Source organism: Triticum dicoccoides, chromosome 5B, assembly GCF_002162155.2.
Source record: "Triticum dicoccoides isolate Atlit2015 ecotype Zavitan chromosome 5B, WEW_v2.0, whole genome shotgun sequence".
In the NCBI taxonomy this organism is placed as follows: Eukaryota; Viridiplantae; Streptophyta; class Magnoliopsida; order Poales; family Poaceae; genus Triticum; species Triticum dicoccoides.
Genome location: NC_041389.1, coordinates 667,442,914 through 667,453,381, shown reverse-complemented (window position 1 = coordinate 667,453,381; position 10,468 = coordinate 667,442,914). Strand labels below are relative to the sequence as shown.

The 10,468-nt window shown below is 46.8% G+C and overlaps 1 long non-coding RNA gene across 5 annotated transcripts; it reads right to left on the bottom strand.

Moving 5' to 3' along the window:
• On the bottom strand, nt 1-3,892 carry LOC119312471. 5 transcript variants are annotated; one of them, XR_005151373.1, is made up of 4 exons: nt 3,554-3,892; nt 2,169-3,457; nt 2,055-2,095; nt 77-1,446 (listed from the first exon to the last, which is right to left on the bottom strand). It is a non-coding gene; the product is annotated as an uncharacterized LOC119312471 (long non-coding RNA). The 5 variants fall into 5 exon arrangements; XR_005151374.1 differs by having other exon boundaries at nt 2,248-3,457; nt 3,554-3,891; XR_005151371.1 differs by adding an exon at nt 1-70 and having other exon boundaries at nt 505-3,457; nt 3,554-3,885.
• Between the last annotated feature and the right edge of the window lie 6,576 nt (nt 3,893-10,468).

Genomic DNA, 10,468 nt, shown 5'->3' with positions numbered 1-10,468 from the left:
CTGCTTCTGTTCGTCAGATCTTCAAAGATGGTCTAATGATTACTATACATAGTTTACGCTGCAAATAAGACTGAACAAGGATCAAACAGTATTTTGGATATAAAAACATGATAAGGGCTAAGGTCTACCAAATCTGGCCACCATAGTTTTTCCTTATTTGATTTACCATTCATCTTAAAACATGATAATTTTGACATTATAGTAAAATAAAGCATAGTGTAAATAGCAAACATGTAATGGGAAGAAAAGTAAAAAAGGTTCTTCGGTTTTTGGACAACTTTTCTCACATTTCCTCGCACCTTGCTATCTAATTTTTTATTTCAAGTGTAATTCAGACACATGAAAGATCATGCAGTTCATTCACAACTTTTACTTCAGAAATTATTTGAAAATAAAATGTGCCTCAGCTGATGCAAAAAGTGAAATGTCTGGAAACATAACTTCATAGATTAGTGTTAATATAAAAATTACATCACAATAACTTTTTGGAACACATAACTGTACCGAAAAAATCAGATTGTTCCTTCTAGGAAGGTGATCTTCGTGCCCTTATTCCATCCCGGCTTCACGTCGACCGTCGGGATCTCCACCATGATCGTCTTTCTACACATAGTCGCCATGAACAAGTAGTGTTTAGTGTTTATTTTAGCACCCAAAATCAGTTTCTTATTTTATTAAAGACATGCATCAAAATTGACACTAAATAATCCAGATTGACCGAGCAGGCTAAAATTTGAAGTTGGCTTAAAGATTAGTAAGAACCCGTCCAAATCAATAAGACACGACTGGACTATTTGGTTGAAGTAACAAAGATATTGCAGTGCTAATAATGCAGCTTTAGAATAGATCTGAACAATTGTGACTGCCGTTGCAGTCTACTAAACAAATCAAACAGACCCAACTGGTCAACTACAAATTTCTCAGGATTAATCTTTGGAACACATGTACCTCATACTGAGGTTAAATAATTCAGAATGATTGAGGAAGCTAAAATCTGAAGACAGCTTAAGATTACTGAAAACTGCCCAAATCAATTATACAACTCAGATGGAACCAACAAGGAAATTGTATTTATCAAGTTTAATCTGGACCAACTAAAACAGTCTTCAATATTCAAGAATGTAGTGGATCTTGATTCTTAATCGGGATAACAAATGACCACATGCATACAACAGAGGGAAGGAGAAGATACTCACATGTGTACCACACTTGAATTTCCTACGAGTAAGAAAAGGTAGGGAATAGAATTACAATAGAAGGATTCAACTGGATGAACTGAGCAGTGAAAACTTCCTGGTATGCATGTGGCGAAGTTGAACTGGATGAACTGATCAATGACATCATCGACCAGAATAGGCGGCGAAGTTGAAGCTATCGTCGTCAGCCTTGCAAAGGAGGGCCTGCTTCATGGGATAACACACGCTTTGCAGCCGAGGCAGTGCCCAGCTGGAACAAATCGGGACGACGCGGGGAGATGGGATTATGAAGTATGTTTTTAGCATACAAATTGTTTGGCATAATAATGAAAAAGGAATTATGAGAATTCAACATAATTACTACAGAGAGCATGAAAATCATAGCATGTGTATAATTCGAGAAAATACGATTGTGCTTTGTTTGATCTCACTAAGAAGAACCTACAGAATATACATAGTTCACAATTAACCATCGGTCTGCACAAGTGAATGCAAGAAATTCGAGTAATTGCTGTGAACATCATTCATTAAGCATACAGTTCTTAGTGTGTTGACTTCCATCCAAATACGAATTTAAATAGGATGGAGCGTGAACATTGAAATTAATAGTGACAATCTATATTATCTTGTCAATGCCAACATATGTCAAGATAATCCAATATGTTTGCTGAAACTGAAAGATACTAAAGTGGCACATGCTAGCATTTTTAAATCAGATGACTATAAAAAAGAAGCCAACAAATAAAAGTAAATAAGTATCAAGTGTTCAAAGATAATGGTGGAGCATAAGGTCATGAAGTGATAAATTAGAGCTGCCAAGCAATCTAGAGCAGCAGGAATCCAAGAACAAGACCTTACCTTCATAAAAATAAGGGAAGAACACTTCTTTCATAGCCTTCCTACAAGTACAAAACATATGCAATTAGCATTGTTTCAGTCACATTTTTTGCAAATAAAGAGTGTAATAATTACCGCCTCTTTTTTGCCACTAATAATTACCACCTCTGACTGACCTCTAGTAGCAGAATCAAAAAAAAAAATCATCACGTACAATATCATAGTTGTACACTCCAAGTCAAAGTAGAACAGATCACACAGATTCCCTGACAACAAGAGATGGTCAGATCAATTTGCTTATAATTTCATTCCACCTCACGATCCATTGCCCGCTCTCTCTCAATGGAAATAAAACCTATGTAAGTCATAAGTTGTCACTGTAGTTAACATTTAGAAATTAAATCACATGAAATCTATAACCAATTCCTGATTGCATTAAGCTGTAAATGCTGCAAATGCAGAAGTACAACAAAAACCATGAAGGTGCAATGCATGACAGTAAATACATGAACTGTAGATGTTGTAAATACATGAATTGCAAAGGCTTCCCGAGCTGCTGCTTGTCGTGGTCGAGTGCTTCGGCCAAGGTTCAATGCAGTATGAGACATGTGCAATTGACTTCAAGCCGTTAAATTAAGTTCGTTGTCTTTCTTGTCAACAAAATCCATGAAGGTTACTTGATTTTAGCTCTAGCTGTGGTGCTATGCAGATGATGGCCACAATAAGCGCTCAACTTTTTTTTTCCAGAAATTTGATAATATGCACAATTTAGGTACACGGATGATAAATCTAGTGGAATTCACATGGATAACACAAAGGCTCGTGAGAGAAATACCTCTTAAAAGAAAACAGAATTAACTAATCATATTCATTTTGTATGTAACAAAAACTGAACGACGACACTAAAATCTTACCTCCTAACAAAAATTGCTTATAACGATACAACATGTGCCATACTATCAATGCATAATCCAAGAGATGAAGCTAGGTGATTAGCTCAACTAATGCACTGCCGTTTTTTCTAATTTCTGACAAAGATGTTACTAACAAAGATACTTAGTTGTCCTTTCAAAAAAATGCATGCTGAAGTTTTGGATTGGCTTGCTAATAGACTGTGGGTGCCTTGTGAGGAGTAGGAGCACGTTCGCCTGTCCACGGCCGTGGTGTACATGCAATGTGTTGTATAAGCAGTGCAAGTGAGAAGTATACATGCATGCGTGCGCACATCCAGCAATCAGGCTCAAGAGCTGCTCATACCTAGCGTCAGCCGACCAAACCTCCCAGTGCGGAACATGCATCAGACAACACCGTACAGTTCCCAGCCCATGCCGCAAGCAAATCCAAGCCAATGGAGTGGCGGTGGTAGGCTGTGCTGTAGCGGTGTGGAACTGACGCGGCGGCGACCGGGACGATGGTACAACGATCTGGCAACGAGCGCTCGACTGATTCAGTTCAGGTTTTGGATTTAGGTGCGTGCGTCCACACCGAGGGAGAGGGAGAGCGACAGATGGGGATAGTACCAAATCCGAAGCAACATGTAGCCAACCTGCGAGAAATCCATCGACGGCGGCTCAGATCCCGGCCAACCCCAGCAAGCCCTCAACAGGAACGCACCACGGGCCCCGCCGCTTGGTCCCCAGCCCTCACGGCCGCGCAGGACTCCCGCACCGGCGGCAGCCCCGAGGGGCCTCCAAGCCGATGCACGAGCCGACACAGGGGAGGGGTTGGCCCCGAGAGCAGGAACCCGGCGACTCCGTCGGACAGGAGCTGGGCGGCGCCGTCCATCATCGCCCCCGTTTGGCGCATCGATGGGAAATGGGTGCGGGCGCGGCTGCGGTGCGCGGCGCGTCGGCGGCGGGCGGCGGGTGGTGCGCAGTGAGGCTGGGCGGGGCGGGGCGGGGCAGGAGGTGGCGGCGGGATGGAGGTCGAGATGGGATCTGGGAGCAAGGCTGCAAGGGTCGTGCGGGCTGGGCTATTTTTTTTTCTCTTTTCTCCTCCATGTACCGGTTCGGGGCTGACTTATGTTGAGGACTGCGGGTTGAATTCTCCAAAACGGAGGGACTTTTCTGCAAAAAAGCACAACGTACGACCAGAAGCGATAGCTGGTTTATTTTCTTTTTAGTAAACATTTGTAATCGGCGAACCGGTCGAGAGGCTCGCTCGCTAACGCGCTTTGTGCCATCGAGCATGCAACACGTCACTCTGGCCCCACACGCACCGCTTTCTTCTTCGTCTTATCTTCCCCGACACAACAGCATCGCATCGCCAGTGAACCCAGGAGACATGGAGCTGAGTGTGTGTGTCAGTGAGTCGGAGTGGAATGATTTTGTTTGTTTGTTTGTAAAAGGATTATATAGACTTGCAGGGCGTGGAACGAAGGTGCTTATCTTCGTGTGCAAGCATCTGCAAGTATATTTGAAAAGTGGAGCATAATATTTATTGTAAATAAATTAGCAAGTATTCTATGGCCTTAGAATAAAATATACACCTCTTGTTGGTTTGAAATTCTTAGGGCTGATTCAAAGAAATTTAACGGAAATTTTGGAGGATTTGGATTCTTAGGATTTTTTTTTCTTGCGTTGGTCGTTTGATTCGTAGGGTTGAAATATTTTTTCCTTATAATTCATTTGAACTCTGTTTTGAAGAAAAAAATCATCCATTCAAACTTCTTTGTAGAATTTCTTTGTTTTTCCTATGCAACACTGCATCTAAATTCATGTAGGATTCAAGATACCATGACACTATAAGTCTACATTTTTTCCCTATTCTGCGTTAAGAATCATGTGAATCAGATGTGGGCCTTATGCACATTAGAAAGTTCATTGTAAATAAAATCTTGTTGGAAATTTACAGGACATAGATCCTTAGGAATTTTGGAGGAAATAAATCCTTAGGAATTTTTCCTGCGTTGGTCGTTTGATTCGTGGGATTAAATTTTTTCCTTAGGATTCATTTGGATTTTATTTTCAAGGAAAAAAAAGTTCCATCCACCCAAACCTCCTGTTGAATTTCTTTGTTTTTTCCTATGCAACACTCTATCTAAATTCATGTAGGGTTCAAGATGAGAGGACACTCTAATTCTTTATTTTTCCTCTTTGTGTGTTTTGAGAATCCAATGACACAGTTGAGACCCTTATGCACTTTAGAAAGTTCACTCCACATAATCATCTATTACCTTTTTTATTTAGTGGGAAAACACTTTCGATGTATCCATCAACCGTCAAGACAACACAAAGAACACCAGAATTATATAAATTACATCCATGTTCGTGGACCACATAGCGACTATTACAAGCACTGGACAGAGATGAAGATGCACCATCGTCATCGCCCTCCCTCATTGGAGCCAGGCAAACCTGTTATTAGATGGTCGGGATGTCAACATGCTAAGGCCCCACAACACAAACGTACCAGAACAACAAACGTTGCCGATGAAGAGAAGCAAAGATCGAAATGATCCAACCTGTAGAAACACGAACACTGACAAACGAAGATCCGATCCAAGAGGATCCACCGAGGAAAAAATACCTACCGAATCCCGTGAGGTCCACCGAAGACACACCTCCACACACCCTCTAATGATGCTAGACACGCCATCGGGACGAGGGCTAGGCGGGAAAAACCTTATTGTATCTTCACAGAGTCGTCGTCACCTCACCTTCCTAAGCAGGAAATGAATCCTAACCAAATCAAAGAAAAAAAACCTAAAAATGAAGCCCTCCCGCACACAAGTGTCGAGATCCACCATGCCACCATTGGCCCTAAGAGCACCTACAACTGGACTCCGCAAATTGACCGGGTGGGCTCAGGACCACTGATCGGACAAGGGAAAGAAGGAAAAAGTTGACCCAACCGGACCCCTTAAAGCCTCCTTAAATGCTTGTGTTGTTTGACACTCATCATATTGACCTTAAATATGGGATGAGGATGAGGAGTTCCTATGCGCATCTTGTCAATGATACTGCGTCTAGCACATAGGATTTGGCCCACCGCAGAGCATATTTTTCCTTTCTTTATTTTTTTCTTTCTCCCTCCTTCTCAACCAATCACATGCATGTGACCGGATGCATAGGGAAAAAAGTGAGGGACATGGCCGCGTGGATGGATAAAAGAGAGTCAAAATAAACGCGCCCAGACACTGACCGTGCGCATCCGCAGATGTTTGAGGGACCACATTTGCCATGTCAGGCTGTAGATGCCCTAAAGCCATAGGAGGCGAGGCAGATCGGTAGCGACGCCAACGAAAGGTAGGGAAACCTTATCGCTTATGTTTCCAAGAGTCAAATCACGTTCACTACTATACCGTGTTATTTGAATTTAAAACATTTTTGCTAAAGCACATCTAGACGTGCCCTAACCTACGTAGCACCGATACGACGACACGGATACGGCCATACGGGATACGGCAATTTCCAAAAACAGCAATACGGCGATACGGCAAGTATAGATAAATAATTAGTAAATTGCATGTTATAAAGACAAAGAATTATTAAATGCATGAGATGAGATCAAAATACTGCCCCATAAGTTGCATCCATGCCTCTTCTTTTCATCGAGTCGTCTCCATGACTGAATGATCATCAAATTACTGAATCCTCATGCTGCTTGCAAAATACATCATATGCTAATATTAGAGCTTGCTAACCCAATAATACATGATTGATCCTCCCCAGCCTCTCAACTGAAGATTGGCCTAGCACTAGCCGCAACTTCAGCAGGTCAGCAGCAAATCATATGTGATACTCCCTCTGTTCCGAATTACTTGTCTTAGATTTGTCTAGATACGGATGTATCTAGCACTAAAATGAGTCTAGATGCATCCGTATCTAGACAAATCCAAGACAGTAATTCGGAACGAAGGGAGTACAACAGAGGCCAACACCCAGTGCCCAGCAGTAGCTAGCAAGCACGCACACAATTACAGAACAAGTATGCGGACGGACAAACCGAGCACGAACGCATGCACGCCGCAGCAAGCACACACCACGCACGCACTCGACAGCAAGCACATACAGATTCAACATGCAGCAAGCCAGCAAGAGCGGGAGGACCAGACACCACCGGAGCAGAGAAGAGAGCAGAGATTGGGAAGGGGCCAGGGGGATACCTTGCTGGTGACGGCCAACAGGCGGCAGCGGCGGACACTCCAAGCGGCGGCGAGACGAGTCCACGGAGCGGCGAGGCGAGTCCAGATGGCCGCGACGGAATCCAGGCAGCGGCGGCGGTGGTAGCAACGCGGCGGCGCACTCGTGCGGTCGCACCTGAATCCTCGATCCAATCTGCTGCATAGCAAACTGAGAAAGTGTTGGCTGTTTAGGGTTACGACTTTGGGAGCGGTGGAGTGGGCTTCTACTGGGCTTCCCGTGTCGCCGGCGTGTCGGCGCCGTCACGGCGGCGTATCGGCATTTTTTTCCTTTTGTTTTAAATCGAAAATCACGATACCCCAGGGATACCCGTATCGCTGCCGTATCTTGCGTATCGCCGTATCGGTGACGTACAGAACGGCGATACACAGGTTTTCCACGTATCGGTGCTTCGTAGGCCCTAACTATTGCACATCTAAGCCCTGTATCATAGACTTTACGGGAAGATTCGTACTGGCATTTTCTGTTTCTCTTTTTTCATTTTAGTTTAGTTGAGTTATTTAGATGTGTAATAATTAGGATACATCTAGATGTGCCCTATACAGACCTTAAGTTACCTGGGTCATGCGATTTGGTGCCGCCAAGTTCCCACAGATTGGCTTGTTGCTTACATGTTCTTTTTCTTTGCTTCTCTAAAGGATTGTTCATGTAATTTGATTTTCATGTGTTTTGAAAACCTACTTAGATTTCTACAACACTCATGTGTTTTATTTCTGTATTTGTGTTCTTTTTTGTTGATGCATCCAATAGGCTCTTGAACTTCAAACGCACACAACGAAATCAATACACCCAAGACCAGTCATTGAACCACAGAGACCCCACCAATGATCTGGAATCTACTAGGCAAAGACGCTTCATCACTGGTACTAGACCTCATTTCATCTCCTAGGTGCACACTTCAGTTAAAGTTGATAAAGTCCAGGAGGACGCGGGGAGATAAGATTCCAAACCCCCTTCTCCGTTTATCTTTTTTCAAATTCGGAATATTATACTCCCTCCGTTCCTAAATATTTGTCTTTTTAGAGATTTCAATAAGTGACTACATATGAAGCAAAATGAGTGAATCTACACTTTAAAATATGTCTACATACATCCGTATGTGGTAGTCATTTGAAATGTCTAGGAAGACAAATATTTAGGAACGGAGGAGTATTTCAGAAAAAAGAAGATCCTTTCTCAGCGTGTGTGTGTGTGAAACGAGTAGGCGATACGTGGAATCGAATGCGTTGCTTTTGCATGTGTGCAGTGCTCGCTCCTCCTTTTGCATGTTTGCAGATCTGGCTGAAGATGGCAAAGGAGTGAGTTGAGTCAGAAAAGGCGAAAAGGCAGAGTCCATCCACGCCGACCATTTTCCTTTCTTTGTCCCCATCCTGCCGCCCACCATTGCCCCTCGCCCGCTATGCACATGATGACCTTCAATGCCTGTCCCATTCCAGACTTTTCACATTCACCTGCTTGACATTTTCTCCCTCGAGAGCACGTAAGTTGCTGCATGAGCATCTCCAGCCGTTCGGCTGCAGGGAATTGAAATAGCGGACGCGCCGGTTGAAAATCGGCATGGGGGCGATCCGTTTCCCAGCCGCCGTCCCAGGTCACCCCCATGCGCCGTTTTTTAAAGTTATTTAGAAACATACTCGGCCAAACACGATGCAAAATTTGACAAAATTTAGGCGTTCCAACGTTTTTTACATATTGAAAAACATAATCTAAAACAAAATTAAAAACAACAACTACTACTGCCACACTGCCGCCGCCCGCCACGCCGCCTACAGGCCGAAGAGCTTGCCGAAGGCGATGTAGTCGCCGTTGTCGTCGTCGTCCTCCTCCTTCACGCCGTCGCCATCCCTGCTGCACCCCTGCCCTGGGTCGCCTTGGCAGACAGGTTTGGCTGGCGGCGAAGCCTCGTCCTCGCTGTCCTCGAGGACGATAACGCCGCACTCGACGCGGCCGCGGCACCGAGCGGCGATATCCTCGAGGGCGCGGCGCTGGCGCTCCATCTTCAGCCGGACGTAGTCCTCGCGCGCCCACTTCAGTGCGGCCTCGTCGTTGGTAACCATGTTGTCGTGCTCGCTCTTGACGGCCACGAGCCCCGGCTCCGTCTTCGGTTGATGAGGTAGGAGGAGGGAGCATAGGAGCCACCGCCGCCCTCGTTGATGACGAGGGCACCGCCGCGGGTGGCTGCCCGAGCGGCGTCTCCATGGGCTCAGTCTTGACGTTGGCGAGAGCCGGCAAACCGGAGGAGCGGGAGGAGGAGGAGGAGGAAGAGGACCCGCCCGCCATGTGCCTTGGCAGCCAAGGGCCGCCACTCCGGCTGTGGACCGGGGCCTGGGCTGCCGGGTACTCGAGCGGCGGCTCGTTGCCGCCCTCGAGGTGCTCCAGGACGAAGTGGAGTGTGCGCCCGGGGACGCCCCACCACACGCGGCGGCCGTCGGTGTTGTGGCGACCCTCACCGGCACGTTGTTGGTGGAGGCCAACTGCTCCTCGTGGCGGCGTTGGAAGTACGACGCCCACTGCGTGTGGTTGTTGACGGCGTACTCCGGACGGCCCCGCACCTCCTCCGGCAGGGAGGCGCGAACGCACGCGATCTCGCCGTGGAAGCGGTCGGCGCGGGCTGTGGGGGGAAGAGGACACCTCCGGCGCTGAGCCTCCACCGCCCCAGCACGCGCATATCAGGCGACGCTGGGGAGTGGGCCTCGTGGAGGATGTAGGCCTCCCACTCGCGCTGGTGGCGGCGGCCGAAGCCGTTGACCGCCGCTCCATTGCCGGGGAATCGCTCTTCCATCGACAATTGTAGACTCGGCGATATGCAGAGAGAGAGAGAGAGAGAGAGAGAGAGAGAGAGAGAGAGAGGGCGTCGACGGCGAGAGAGGGACTGCAGGCGAAGGAGAGGGCGTCCACCGGAGAGGGAGGGGGCAGCTTTTATAGCGGACGGGGACGGCAGACGTGTGTACGTTTGGCGAGAGGGGAGGGGCGCGTCGCCGCGCCACCACTACACCGCCCGTGAGGAATCAACGGAAGGCTGATCGGTGGCAGCCTTGGCATTGATTTCCCGCGGGAAAACAAGGCGATGAGGAAGACGAGACGTAGCTGGTCGCTGACTCGGTGGGTCCACCAGGCTTTCACGCCCAAAACATTTCCCCCGGCGTCCCCAGGCGCCCCCCAGCGCGTCGGGATCGGCCTTAGTCCGCCGGCGCCAATTTCGGGTCTAACCGGCAAAAATTGGGCTTCCGGGGGCGTGACTGACCGGTCTTTTCGGTGCCGGCTATAAAGAAAGGGCCTTGGAGGCCTGTT